The sequence below is a fragment of the Gopherus evgoodei genome, chromosome 11 (genome assembly GCF_007399415.2).
Source record: "Gopherus evgoodei ecotype Sinaloan lineage chromosome 11, rGopEvg1_v1.p, whole genome shotgun sequence".
Classification (NCBI taxonomy): domain Eukaryota; kingdom Metazoa; phylum Chordata; order Testudines; family Testudinidae; genus Gopherus; species Gopherus evgoodei.
The window spans coordinates 52,178,381-52,194,311 of NC_044332.1; positions in this window are offsets into that span (position 1 = coordinate 52,178,381).

Here is a 15,931-nt window from a genome sequence, read left to right on the forward strand (position 1 = left end):
TTCTTGCTTGACTCCTGAACCCTGCTTTCCTGTGTTGCTACCGAACCCTGCTTTCCTGACTAATTCCTGATCCTTGCCCCTAGTCTCTGACTCTGACTCCAGCTCTGACCCATGGTTTGACTCCCAACTCTGACTCCTGCTCCAACCACTAGACCTAGCTTAGGTCTTGGCCCTAAGAAGTACAGAGAAGTGCAACAAAAATGACTGCGGACATAGAACAGCTTCCATATGAGGCATGGGCAGTAGGTATCACAGGCCAAGGGAGGCTAAACTTCCCCAAATAGCCCAATATGGCCCTGTCCATGCTCCATTCCCAGGTACCCTTCTGCTTTCCACTCTTCCCCCTACCTGGGGCCAGGGTGGCCTATGGGTGGGACTTGGGGTGGCTGGGGCCAGTGCTCATGCCACCTGGTGCTCCGAGGCTCTGGCCATGCTGCCTGCCCGGTGCTCTGGGGCTGGGGCCACGCTGCCCGCCCAGCACACCAGTACTGGTGGCACACGAGCGGCAGGGCGGTGGCTGTAGGGGGGCCCTCTGGGCTCTAGTGGGGGAGGGGCCTCAGGCAAAAGAGATGGGACCCGGGGCTACGTCTCCCAACGGGCAATTCACATGCCACCCATGATAGGAGGAGAAATTAAAAACGGTGGAACTTCTCAGCTTAGAAAAGAGGTGACTAAGAAGGGATATGAATAACATGTAGAAAGTGAATAAGGAAATGTTCTTTACCTCTTCACATAACACATGAACAAGAGTCACCCACTGAAATTAATAGGCAGCAGGTTTAAAATAAACATAAGGAAGTACTTCTTCACCAAACGCAAAGTCAACCTGTGGAATCTGCTGCCAGAAGTCGTTGTGAATGCCAAAAGTATAACTGGGTTCAAAACAGAATTAGATGAGTTCATGGAAGATAGGTCCATCAATGTCCATTAGCCAAGACGGTCAGGGATGTAACCTCATGCTCTGGGTTTCCTTAAACCTCTGACTGCTAGAAGCTGGCACTGGAAAACAGGAATGGATCACTTGATAATTGCCCTGTTCTGTTTATTCCCTTTGAAACATATGGCACTGGCCACTATTGGAAGACAGGATACTGGGTTAGATGGACAATTGGTCTGACCCAGTATGGCAGTTCTTATGAAACAATGTCACAAAAGCAATGGTTGGTATTGTAAATCAGTCTTATTGTCCTTAGACTTCCTAGCACATATGGTCCTTGATCCAAAGGAATCCAAATTCATATTGGAAGAACAGAGGATGAGAGCTCAGTTCTAGTTAAAGGTATGTGTGTACACAGGATCACGTGTGCCATGTTACTATCTGTTATGCATGTTTATGTAAATTTGTGTGTGCAAACATTGGATTTTTCAAACGCATTTCTGTAAATTTGCAATACCAATACTTTAATTTGCTTCATGTAAACATTATGATCTTATATTCACATTTATCTGCATATACGTTAGTTTTGTTCCTCTGTAATCTGGTTAACATTGGGCCAATCCTGCTCCCAGTGACACCCTTGTAATACTATTCAAGTCAATGCATCAAAGAGACTTCCAGGCAAGATCCTGATTTAGTGAGATGCTAATAAGAGCTCAGTTCAACTCCTTGCAGAAGGCATGTAACACTTTGCAACACTGGGTCCCTAAGTAGTAGAAAATTGAACTATCATGTAGAAATTAGAGATCTCAACCACAGCAAAAGCCACCCTGGATCTACTACTTACTGATAGAGAGTAACTGAGCGAGAATAATAGGGAAACAGTACATGTAGCCAGAAATATTGCTAGCCTGTTGGGGATCCTAAGCAGGAATATTTTGCCCCTCACCATACACACACATATAACACATGCTAAAAAAGCCCTAAGAAATTACTTAGTCTCCTTATGCCTAACCCTGGCTTTGCATGTGGTTGGCCATAAACTACTTGTGTTTAGCATGTAAGAAATGGCTTCACAGATTGTAGCCACAAAACAAAACAACATCACTTTTGGGTTGTGACATGGGAGACTTTAACCTCAGAAAAATTTTTTCCTCAGAAAATTCAAGGAACTGGGGTTATACTGGAAGCAGTCTAAGTAACTAAGTGTTAGCAAGTGAGTCCTATAATATATAGAAATGCAATGGGAATATATAACCTGATTGATTTTCTGGTTATGTAACTTTTCTTTAAAATTGGTAATTATTTTTAGGAGGAAATGTTATAGTCTTCAGTTTTCCCCTCAACAAGAACATCATGCAACTTTCTTTTACAAAGCACACATCCCCTTTTTTTAGCACTTCCTACATTTTTAAATTTTCCACTAGTGAATACACACTGAATGTCTTTCATGCTAATTAAAAAATTTCCTTCCAAAGCAATTCTATGGAAATCAGAAGAAAATTCAAGGATTTTGGAAATTAAGGTTAGAAATCAAAATGGCATTCAAGTCCCAAAACCATGGTTGGAAATCTAAAAATCTTTTCTGAAAACTCTCTAACCACTTACCTGTGCAGTGTTCATAAATCTATTTCTCTAGGTATTTATGACTCCCATCACTATAGTTGCTTCAGGCTACACAAGTTTTAAAATCAGAAATAACACCAGCAATTGTATTCTTCCTTCCTAGCCTGCAGGTGAAATAGTTATTCATTTATAGGGGTGTTTGTTTGCTTATTTAGGTGCAGTGGTGTGGGTGCATGAAGGACTTATTGAGGGGAAGCTAAGTCAAAGAAATGAATATTGCATTTAGTTCTGGAGTAGAGAGGTTTGTGGTCTTTTGGTCTCTTGTGGCAGTAAATTCTATCATCCCTAGGTCAAGCTCCTTGCAATCTTCCCTATTGCTCAGAGGTTTCATTGCTGTAACAGAATGTAGTTGTGGGAAATCAGAGTTGTGAAAATAGAGGTTAGTTTCTCAGAAACATATGGTCAATCCCACAGACAGTTTGAATATCAAGAGACTTGAACTGTACTATGTATTTACTAGGGATTCAATGCATGGAGTGAAGAATAGAGGTGAAGAGTTATCTGTACTTGCATGTTTTTTAACCACTTGCAATGGGAAAACAGTTGCCATGGATGCTACTAAATGTATATAGATGGCTGATTTCTATTTTCTTTTAACCTTTCAATAGTTTTGTGTATTATTTCTGGAAATAAAAATGCATCTTAGATTAAAATGAAAGGTCTAAATCAAGGGTTCTCAGACTTTTGTACTGGTGACCCCTTTTATACAGCAAGCCTCTGAGTGTGACCCCCCCTTATACATTAAAAACACTATTTTATATATTTAACACCATTCTAAATGCTGGAGACATAGCAGGGTTTGGGGTGGAAGCTGACAGCTCGCAACCCCCATGTAATAACCTCGCAACCCCCTAAGGGGTCCCGACCCCTAGTTTGAGAACCCCTGGTCTAGATGACAGATGAGATTCAGCCATCTGCAACTGTATATTTACTCTCAATAGCAGACCCTCGCGTAATATTTTAATTGCTCAATAGCATAGGTGACGACTTCCCCTCTGCCCAATGAGTGCTTGACCCCCCTGGCCCCACCCCTGCACCACCTCTTCCTGCCCCTGCACCGCCCTCACCCCACCCTCATTTTACCCCTTCCCCAAAGTCCCCGCCCCACCCTGCCTTTTCCCACCCCAGCCCTGCCCCCTTCCTGTCCCCACGCCCTGCCCCTGCCTCTTCTCTCTCTCCTCCCCTGAGTGCAACACATCCCTGCTCCTCCCCCTCCCTCCCGGAACATCCTAAGTGCTGCCAAACAGCTGTTAGGTGGAGCGGGTCGGGAAGCACTGGAAGGGAGGGGGAGGCGCGGGGACGTGGCATGCTCAGGGGTGGGAGAGGAGGCGGCGAGGGGGGGGAGCTTGGCTACCGATGGGTGCGGAGCACCCGCTAATTTTTCCCCATGGTGCTCCATCCCCAGAGCACCCACAGAGGTGGTGCCTATGCTCAATAGTCAATCATGGCATCAACAAAGAAATGCATATTTTGACTTACTTGCCACTTGTCATAACATTTTTCCCAGATCTGGACCTTAGCATCCAAAATATGGGTGTTAGCATGAAAACCTCCAAGCTTAGTTACCAGCTTGGACCTGGTAAAGCTGCCACCAGCCAGGAATCTATACAGTGCCTGGCGCACTGTGGTCTCCCCAAAACCTTCCCTGGGGGACCCCCAGACTTAGATTCCTTGAGTCTCACAACAAAGGGGAATAAACCATTTCCCTTCCCCCCTCCGGGTGTTCCTTCCCTGGGTTCCTGGAGAGATATACAGAAGCAAGCTCCGTGAATCTAAACAGAGGGACTCCACCCTCCCTATTTCCAGTCCTGGAAAACACAAGTACTGAGAGAAAGCTAATCTCTCCTCTTCCTCCCTCACCCAGAGGGTATGCAAAGTCAGATTAGTAAAAGAGATTTTCCCTCCTGACTTCTTCCTCCCACCAATTCCCTGGTGAGCTGCAGACTCAATTCCCTGGAGTCCCTACTAAAGAAAAAACTCCAACAAGTCTTAAAAAGAAGGCTTTATATAAAAAGAAAGAAAAGGACATAAAAATGGTCTCTCTGTATTAAGGTGACCAATACAGGGTCATTTGCTTAAAAGAAAAAAATGAATAAACAGCCTTATCCAAAAAGAATACAATTTAACACATTCCAGCAACTACACCCATGTAAATACAAAAGAAAACAATATAAACCTATGGTCTTCCTATCTTTGTACTTACAACTTGGAAACAGAAGATTAGAAAGCCAGGAGACAGAAAGATCACTCTCAGAGCCGAGAGGGTCAGACACAAGACAAAGAACAAAGAACTCACACCCAAAACTTCCCTCCACCCAGATTTGAAAAAGTCTTGTTTCCTGATTGGTCCTCTGGTCAGGTGTGTTTTGTTACCCCTTTCCAGGTGAAAGAGACATTAATCCTTAGCTACCTGTTTATGACACCACCGAGTTAGACATATGCTGTGCGCACTGTGTAACATCTCTTACTAAGCAAATTACTTGATATTTGTAACTGCATCATGCCACACATTCCCTAGTCTTGCAAGCAGACCTTCTAATCAAGTCAATGAACTTCAGAAATAATCTCAGATCACAAAAAGGCTTGTCTACCTGGTGCCACAGTCCACGTCAGCTGGGCTATAAATTCTAACATACACCTGCGTGTCATGCCCTAACTGGCCTGTCTGAACCTGCTAGTGCACCCCGAAAGGTCCCTAGTGCACATGTATGTAGTTCCATTTCAAACAGCACTACGTTAACACACACTAGTAAGCTGTTAGTGAGTGCCAGCAGGATCCATGTGCAGTAGTTAGCGCATGACATGCTGTTCACATTAGAATTCACCTCCCTAGTGGTCTGTGGATTTAAGGCACCATGTAGACAAGCTGAAAGTGGTCTTGCAGTACGAGACAGATCTTGGAAAATGGCTTGCAGGGTGGCGAAGTAGGGATTGTTTTCAGTCATGTGGAGAAACAATATGCAAACAGAGCATATTTCCATCCAACTGGAACAGAAATTACAGTGTCCTTTGGACCATGGTTGGCTGGTTAGTGATGTCTGCCCATACTCAGTGTGCACAGGTCGGACACAGCCACCGCCAAAAGAAACAAGAAAATCCCTCTGCCCATTAAGTTAAATTGTTTTGTTTTTTTTTAAATGGGGTCACTGTACCTGAGAATTATAGGTAGGGCCCTACCAAATTCTCAGCCATGAAAAAAGCATCACAGACCATGAAACCTGGTCTTTTGTGTGCTTTTACCCTCTACTATACAGATTTCACAAGGGGAGACCAGCATTTCTCAAATTTGGGGTCCTGACTCAAAAGGGAGTTGCTGGTGGGTCACAAGATTTTTTAGGGGGATTATGTTATTGCCATCCTTACTTCTGTGTTTGACTTCTGGGTGGCCTGAGAATGGCAGCTATTGGTTGGGCACCCAGCTCTGAAGGCAATGCCCCGCCAGCAGCAGTGCAGAAGTAAGGGTGACAATACCATATCATGCCACCCTTACTTCTGCGCTGCTGCCTTCAAAGGTGGGTGGCTGGAGAGTGGTGGCTGCTGACTGAGGGCCCAGCTCTGCAGACAGCAGCACAGAAGTAAAGGTGGCAATACCATATACCCTGCCATCCTTCCTTCTGAGTTGCTGCTAGCAGTGGCTCTGCCTTCAGAGCTGGGCTCCCGGTCAGCAGTAGCCATTCTCCAGCTGTCCAGATCTGAAGGCAGTATTACTGTCAGCAGCAGCACAGAAGCAAGGGTAGCAGTATAGCAGCCCCCCCTACAATAACCTTGCAATGCCCCACGCACCCACTCAACTCCTTTTTGGGTCAGGACCCCTACAATTACAACACTGTGAATTTTCAGATTTAAATAGCTGAAATCATTAAATTTATGATGTAAAAAATCCTATGACCGTGAAATTGACCAAAATGGACCGTGAATTTGGTAGGGCCCTAATCCTAAGGCTTCTCTCCAGCTAATCCTCTCCATCTCCCATAACAACGTGTAAAAGGGGAAGGGAGACGAAGGGATAGGGATGGAAAGAACAGAAGTTGGGGCAAGTAGCAATTTAACTTGCTCTCTTCCTCTATGAGTCCAGCTGCACTTTGGCCAATCAGACTCACTGTCTAATGTAAGTTGACCCCTAACTTAGCTTTTTCAACAGAAAATGAGAATTGAAAATGGCTATTAAATAACAAATTGATTGCTTAAGTAGTGTGTAGGGGAAAAGGAGGTGAGCAGGAGATGGAGTCCAAATAGTACAGGTAATCAAAAAAGGTTTTTGAAAGTTAATATAACTATTCTGGATAGCAAAGAAAAAGGTGTCTATAATCTCCCTCCACTATCAACCATATTTTTAGTGGGACACCATGTTGCATAGCCCTCCAAACTGAAGTTTAAAAGGTTTAAGAAAAATAAATGTAAAATTAACAAACCATACTGTAGCAGTAATAAGCCATTTCAGCTTACCCATTAGTAGGCGATAGGTGCACTTCTCAGTTAGCTGAAGGCAGTTAGCTCTCTTCCTTTTGCCTCACAATACACCTGAGCTGTGCACTAACTAATGCATACCCTGTTGTGGCTTATTGCTATAATAGAGCTGTCCCCAAAATAACTATTCTGAGCTAATCAAAACCACTATTAGAGAAGAAGCACACTGATTTAAGACCTCGAGTAATGGCAGAAATGGCAGATATCCTGAGGCACTGACAGGACAATGTCACCAGCTGAGACACACTGATTAACATGCCTGTTCCAGCTGGCTTCCTATGAAGGTCACATTCCCGCTGAGGAATAGAAGGGATGTTTTAGAGGATGCCTGCAAGCCTTGTACGAATTACACTTACAAGGCAGGTGCTGCTGCTCCTTAGAAATGGAGGCATCTCACTTCCATTTTCTGCGTATATACTTATTGGAACTGAGATGAAATTGCATCACATTATAAAATAGTGGTGACTTTCTTTTGGCAGCATTTTTTATTTACTTTTTGGGGAAGGGATAAAAGGTGGGTTTAATTTAAAGAGTGGAAGTTGTGGTTTGGAACAGCAGGGGATCACTTGGGTCAGGAGCAGTGGAAACTGATGACCTAAGTAAGTGGTAAGTCTAATTGCCAAGAACCCCTTTACACAGTACTTTCTCGCTCTTCTCCCAACTTTTCCCATCCTCCTCCCATTCAGATTTCTGCAGCAAGAAACCTGCCTACATGAGAGTTTTCATGGGGGTGACTGAGGTGCACTAAAGATAGTTTTGCGAGGTATGTAAGATCTTGTCTTCACTATCAAAAACATCTGTGTTCTTAACATAAGTTTCGTAACTGGCCAGCAACAACTATTTTTGGTTGTGAAGACAAGGCCAATGGGAAATAAAAGATTTCTGCTCATCCATTTCCTACCTCAGCCAGCCACTGATGGTCATCCAGGGTAACATTTTCAGATGCACCTAAACGACTTAGGATCCCATTTCCAATTTTCAAGAGACTTTGGGGCAGATTTTCAAAGGTATTTGGGTTCCTAAAGCTGCAGATAAGCACCTAGTGGGATTTCAAGGGATGTCTTCTTCCACTCATCCCAAAGTGTCATAGACAGGACTGCCATGGAAGTAGGCGAAAGAGAGCTAAAGGTGGGCCAGATGCATGGCCAGTGGGACTGTGCTCTGCAAGATCACACAGGCCAAGTCCCATTTCAAGATGTGTCTGCTTATTGTGGTTTGGGAGTGGAACAGAGAAGACCGTGGGCCACACCCACTACTCCTCATGGCCATCCATAGCTACTGTTAATGTCCATGTGCTTGATTACATAAAAGGGTTGTCCTGCTGGGACTGAAGGCTCTATCTGTCATCCCTACAACCTTTTTCCACATAGAACTAAGTCTTTAGATGCAAGCTTTGCCTTGTTCCCAAGGAGTGGCCCTAAGACATTATTAGAATAATTTAAACTCTCAACTACCACATTGTATGGGGATTTATTTGCATTGTATTTCCTTTGCTTAGAATACAAAACTGTGACTAGTTGCCTCAAAATAGAATCACTTGATCTTATAATACTGACAGCGTAGGACAAAGACGACCTATTTTGAATGGATGAAAACAAAATTCTCATCCAATTTCCAATAAACATACACAAAAATACTAAAGAATGAATTGGTATAACATCGTTTGTTTTCTTTGCAGCTTTTGAAGACAATTGGATGCTCACATTGTACAGTAAATTACCAAAATGCAAATCAAAACATGTACAAATGTTTGCTTGAAGCAGAAAGATATTTGGAAGGCACATTACAGTGCCTTGAGAGAAACAAAATAAACAATCACAGATTAGTTCATTTATTTACCATTTTTTCAGTGTAGTATCACCTTCATTGTTTTCAGGATTCAATTCTTCATGCTGACTATGTTAGCATATTTACTGCTAAAGTACCAGACAGTCTCTATGCAAAATGATAAATGGACACAAATCTGACATCAGGAATCATAACATTCAAAAACCAGTAGAATACTTCAATCTCCCTGGTTACTCCATAACAGACAAAGGTGGCAATTCTTCAACAAAAAAAACATCAAAAACAGACTCCAATGTGAAACTGCAAAACTGGAATTAATTTGCAAACTGGACACCATCAGATTAGGCATGAATAAATAGTGGGAGTGGTTGGGTCATTACAAAACCTAAACCTAATTTCCCCCATACTAATTTTCCCCTACTGTTACTCACACCTTCTTGTCAACTGTTTGAAATGGGCCATTCTCATTACCACTAGAAAAGTGATTTTTCCTCCCTCGGTATCCTACTGTTAATTGAAATGTCTTGTTAGACTGACCTCACACTTGGTAAGGCAACTACCATCTTTTCATGTATTTATATCTGCTCCTGTATTTTCCACTCCACGCATCTGATGAAGTGGGTTCTAGCCCATGAAAGCTTATGCCCAAATAAATTTGTTAGTCTCAAGGGTCCAGAAGGACTCCTCATTGTTTTTCCATTATAAAGTTTATTCTGATCAGGTTGAGCCACATAGTCCTTTGTGGTTCATCCATGCCACTAGCACTGCTATTTCGGCCAGTGGGTAGATAGACTCCAGCATTCCCTCTCTTCCTACATACTGCACCCTCACCTTTCCCCAGATCATCTATGTCCTGAAGGCCCTGCAGCTCACTCTTCTATTTCCTCCTGCCATGCTGAGGCTGCGGCATCTGACTTTGGAGCAATAAGGCCAACAACCAGTCCTTGGAAGACTCCACTAGAAACACACCTTCAGTGAGGATTCCTCATTTACAATTACATTTTGAGGCCTATCAGTTAGCCAGTTTTTAATCCATTAATGTGTACCATGTTAATTTAACATCATTCTAGTTTTTTAATCCAAATGTCATGCAGTACCAAGTCAAATGCCTCACAGAAGTCTAACTTTACTACATGAACACTTTATCAACCAAATTTATAATCTCATCAAAAAAAGATATAAGGTTAGTTTGACAGGATCTGTTTTCCATAAACCTGTGTTGATTGACATTATATTGTCCTTTTTAATTATTTATTAATCGAGTCCCATATCAGTCACTACATTATCTTGCCTGGGAGGATCGATGTCAGACCGACAGGCCTGTGTAACAGGGCCTCTTCAGTCCTGCTTTTGTTGCAGTTGACACACTATGCAGAGATCCTTGTGCTGGTTGAACACCCTGTGCAGTTTATTTATAATTGAATCCCTCTACCTTCACAGCATACCTAACATCTTTACAAGTATGAGCGCTTGCTCTCACTCTCTCACTGCCTGCTTTCCCCTTTTCATTTCCTTCCTGTGCCTGTTTGCGGGCTCTGGCTAATGGCTTAATTAGCCTTTCTGCCCTGCCCTGCCCCACCCACAAATTAGGCACAGGTCTGCCTCCTCAGCTCCAATCAGGCATAGCAGATTGGAGCTGCTGTAAACAGAGCACTGACTCAGGCTTTCCTACCTAGCACTCTGTCACAGCCCATAATTGCCCAAGTTATCCCATTACACTTTTTAAATATTGGCACATTAGGTTTCTTCCAGTATTCCAAGCCTTATTGAAAATCAGCATTAACAGTCCAGTGATTTCCTCAAACAGCTCTTTCAAACATAGTCTTGGATGCAAGTGATCAGGACCTCCTCTTTTAAAAATGTCTAACTTTAGTAACTACTGTTTTACATTCTCCTAAGATACTATCAGACTGGAAAGAGTCATCATCATATGATCCGATTGCATAATCTGCCCCTTCCCTCGGAACAGAAATATTTATTGAAATTCTCCCTTTACTGCATTATTACTGATAATTCTAACATTTCCATCCAGTAGTGGATCAATACCATTGCTAGGACTCTTTGTGTTCTAATATACTTATTCCTAATATACAAAAAACCTCCTCCTTATTGTCCTTAATTTTGATGGCCATAGGTTTCAAATTGGGTTCTTTTGCTTCCCTTATCAATTTCTACAATTCCTAGCTTCTGATTTATATTTGTTACTATTGACTTCCCCTTTCTTTCATTTGTTTTATTTTATCTGTAGCTGTTTTTACTTCCTCTCTAAACCAGGTTGGCTTTTTAACCAGCATGGCCTTCTTCCTCAAACTTGTGGGATTGCAGCTTTCTGCATCTAGTAAAATAGCTCAGTGGTTTAAGCATTGGCCTACTAAACCCAGGGTTGTGAGCTCAATCCCTGAGGGGGCCATTTGGGGATTGGCCCTACTTTGAGCAGAGGGTTGAACTAGATGATCTCCTGATGTCCCTTCCAACACTAACAATCTATGATACTCCTGTACAGTACAAAATGTTCTTAAATGATTTCCAATTATCATTCACATTTTTTCTGATCAAATCAGCCATGAGGAAGAATTTAGTTTATAGATGTTTTCAGCTTTGTCAAATTGGCCTTTTAAAGCACTCTCTCTCTCTCTCTCTCTCTCTCTCTCTCTCTCTATATATATATATATAAAAAACTTCATTAGATTTTATTCTGTTTGCATATAATAAAAGTGATCAAAGTTCCTAAGCTACAACTAATTTTTAGTTCTGTGATCAGTTCTTCTTTAACTATCAAAATGAGGTCTAATATAGAATTCCACCATGTCTGAAGCAACACTTTTTGAGTTAAGAAATTGTCATTTATATATTTAGAAATTGTAAGGATGTTTTAGTATTTGCAGCATGAGATCTCCAGCATGTAACTCAAATTGAAGTCTCCCGGGGTTTTTTCCCTACATCTTATAGATGCTGGTCATCCTGTTCCCTAGTGTGATTTGGTGGTCTATAACTGACACCAGCTCACATGAGCTGCCTTTCTAATGTGCCAGGGGGTGCTTGATGCCCAGCTCTGCCCCAGCCTCACTTCACCCCTTCCTCCAAGGCCATGCCCCCCGCTCCACCTCTGCCCCGCAGCATGTCACATTCTTGCTCCTCCCGCTCCCTCCCAAAGCCTCTAAATAGCTGACTGCGGTGGACAGACATGCGAGGAGAGAGGGGGAGGCACTGATCAGCAGGGCCTGCCACTGGGTGGCAAACACTGAGGGAGAAGGAGTGAGTTGATGGGGGGCTGCTGATGGGTGCTCAGCACCCACTATTTTTTATTTTTTCTCTGTGGGTGCTCGAGCCCTGGAACACCCATGGAGTCGGTGCCTATGCACCAGCTAATACCTCATCTTGTGCTTTATCTATTAGAACACTGATCCATAAATATTCAAGATGTTCTTCCAAATTGTCAGTGACTTGGAAACAGATAATTCCACTTTTGACAGAGTGCCACTTCCCCCTCCTCTTTTGTCACTCAGTCCTCACAAAATAGGTTATAACCATTGATTTTAACATTCTAATCATGAAAATCATCCCAGCAGGTTTCAGTAATACCAACTAGATTAAATTTATACTAATAAATGAGCAATTTCCAATTCCTCCTCTTTGTTATCCAGGCTCCGAGCATTAGTGTACAGGCAATTAAAATTTTTCTTCTCTTCATGTCCTTGGGTTCCTTGATTAGATTTTGTTCTCAAAATTTCATTTTGTGCTAAATGAATGCTCATATCTTGCCTCTTTTTACCTTCCCTTTTAGTTATTATTTTAATGCCCTCCAGCCGACCGCTCCTGAAGGAAATTGCTCCCCTTCTACTGAGATGGAAGCTATCCAAACTATACAGTCAAACCCTCTCCCCCACAGAAGGCAGATTAATGTTCCACAAAACCCAAACCCTACATCATTTACCTAGCCAGAGGTTCACTTCCAGAATCTTCTGCCTTCCTTCACTCACAGGACAGGAAGGATCTCCAAGATGACACAAAACTGGGTTTACAATGGTGCTAATGGAGCCGGGCTCACACTCAGAATGGGCTGCGCCTGTGCTCCACCCCAGGGCCCTGCCCCCCCTCAGCTTATTCTCCCCAAGGCCTTGCCAGCCACTCCTCTCCACCTCTTCCTCTCTTTCTCCCACTTACTCCTCTCCGCCCCCTGCCACCCATGTGAGTAGTAGGCAGGGCCTCGGGAGGGGTGGGGCAGGGAGGGAAGAGGCCAAGTGTGGGGTGGAGCCTTGGGGCAGAGCACAGGTGGAATGGGAGGCAGGGCCATGGTCCAGGAAGTGGGGCCACAAAAGATTCTGTTTCAGCATGCTTCCGAGATCCCTGAAGTCATCCATGCATATAAGACATAATTTTTTAACAGTGAGAGTAATTAACCGTTGGAACAACCTACCAAGGGCTGTGGAAGATCCTCCATCACTGACAATTTTAAAATCAAGACGGTAGAGCAGATCTTTAAAAAAACATCCAAATTATTTTGGGGGAAGTTCCATGGCCTGGGTTACACAGGAGGTCACTAGATGATCCCAATGGTCCTTTCTGGCCTTGGAATCTGAATCTATAAATACAGTGAATCAGTGGCAGAGCCGGAAGTTAAACCCAGGGATCCTGACTCTCACTGCTATTTAGATCATTAGATAATACTGCCTCTCATTACTAGTAGATTGGAGATGACACTACTACATCCCAACTGAGCTGAAATTAACCATTTAATGGCAACAGATATTTCAGCAAGCTTGTAAAGTAGGGGTGTGGATCCAGCCTGCTGCTTTATTTCATCCGGCCCATGGCAAGTCTCCACGCCCCCCTGCTGGGCTGGAGGTGCGAGTACTGGCTCACCCCACTGCAGGGGAAAGCTAGGATCATCAGGCCATTAAAAGTCTGGTTGGCTCTGTGCAGCTCCCAGAAGCAACGGGCATGTCCCTGCAGACCCTAGGAGCAGGGGCAATAAGGGAAGCACCACATGCTGCTCACAGCCCCAGCGTCAGCTCTGCAGCTCCCATTGGCCAGGAACCACGGCCAATGGAAGTGCGGGCACAGAGCCCCCTGACCCCTCTGCCTAGGTGCAGATATGGCAGCTGCTTCTGGGAGCAGTGTGGAACCCTGGTAGGCAGGGACCCTGCCTTAGCCCCACTGCACCACCAACTGGGAGCCACCTGTGGTAAGCACCGCCTGGCTGAAGCCCACACCCCAAACCTCCTGCCCTAGGTCAGAACCCACTCCTGCACCTGACCTCCCTCCCAGACCCCAAACCCCCATGTGCACCCCAACACCCTGCCCCAGGTCAGAACTCCCTCCCAGAGACTGTACCCCAAATCTCCCACACCCCAATCCCCTGCCCCAGCCTTGAGCCTGCTCCAGCACTCCAAACCCCTTGACCTCAGCCTGGAGACCTCTCCTGAATCCAAAACCCCTCATCCTCAGCCCCACCCCAGAGCCTGCATGCCTAGGTGGAGCCCTCACCCCTCCTGCACCCCAACCACCTGCCCCAGCCCAGAGCCCCCTCCTGCACCCTGAACCCCTAATTTCTGGCCCCACCCCAGAGCCAAGGGCAGGGGTGACCAACCTGTGGCTCTGGAGCCAGATGCAGTTCTTCAGAAGTTAGTATGTGGCTCCTTGAACAGGCACCAACTCTGGATCTGGAGCTAAAATTGCCAACTTTCCAATGTGCCAGGGAGTGCTCACTGCTCAACCCTGGCTCTGCCATGGGCCCTGCCCCTCCACCCCTTCCCACCCGATCCCCATAGCCTGCCATGCCCTCGCTCCTCCATCTCCCTCCCCCAGAACCTCCTGCACACCACGAACCAGCTAATCAGGAAGTGCAGGAAGGGACGGGGAGGCACTGATCACTGGGGCTGCCAGTGGGCGGGAGGCACTGGGAGCACAGTGAGCAGGGGGGCTGCTGATGTATTACTGTGGCTCTTTGGCAATGTACATTGGTAAATTCTGGCTCCGTATCAGTCTCAGGTTGGCCACCCCTGGCCTAGGGGAAGCCCTGAGCCTCTGTGCCCCTCAGCAGGGATGTGTGTGTCCCATGACTGATTATTTCTGTGGATCAGTGACCCCTGCTAGAAAATGGGTTCCTCAGCCCTGTTGTAAAACTTACTAAAAATCATATGTACTTGCAAAATGCAAAACAGAGAAAATAATTGCCTTTTTTTTTTTAAATATAAAGAGGATCTTCGAACTATAAAAGAAAATAGTTTGAATAGAGGTCACTTCATGAACATAACCAATGTTAACTATGGTGGAAGTAAAGAAAGTTTAAGACAGATGGGTAACAGCAAAAATACTGGGGTCCTGACTTTTTGATTCTTAGCAATAGTAATAATTAATAGGTTTTCTATAGCTTTAACATTTTCAGGCTAACATCCTCTTTGTTCAACTTTCCTTGAACAATTAAAATGTGTCACACTATTATTAATGAACACAGAGGTTTTCAGTAAGAAATATTCTCCTGAAAGGATACAGTCCTTGCAGACAATGCTACCGAAAGAACTGCAGCTATGCAACATAATGTTTGTTTTAAGTGGAGGTGAACTGGTTCATATTTAAAAAAAAAAAATTAATCTTTCAGAATAAGAAACCTTTATTCCAAGATGATATGTCATCTGATTAATAAAAAAATTAAAAGCACTTTCAACAATAGCGCCAATTTCCATATTACTGCATGTGATATATTAAATAAATAAGTGCAATGAATCTGTGGGAGACAAGTTAGTTTTTGTAACATGTATGTAAATCACTTTATAAAAGCACATTCTTTTTGCTTTCAGCTTTCCCTGGCAATAACATATTTTGCAGTATCTTATCTCCCACGTAGTCAATACTGAAAAACAAAAGAAATTACCCAGCACTTACCTTAGAAAGCATTGACTCTAAAACTAGATTGCATGCTGTAGTCTAAAGCGGGGTAGGCAACCTATGGCACGGGTGCCGAAGGCGGCACGCAAGCTGATTTTCAGTGGCACTCTCACGTGCCCAGGTCCTGGACACCAATCCAAGGGGCTCTGCATTTTAATTTTAAATGAAACTTCTTAAACATTTTAAAATCCTTATTCACTTTACATACAATAGTTTAGTTATATATTATAGAAAGAGACCTTCTAAAAACATTAAAATGTATTACTGGCATGCAGAACCTTAAAT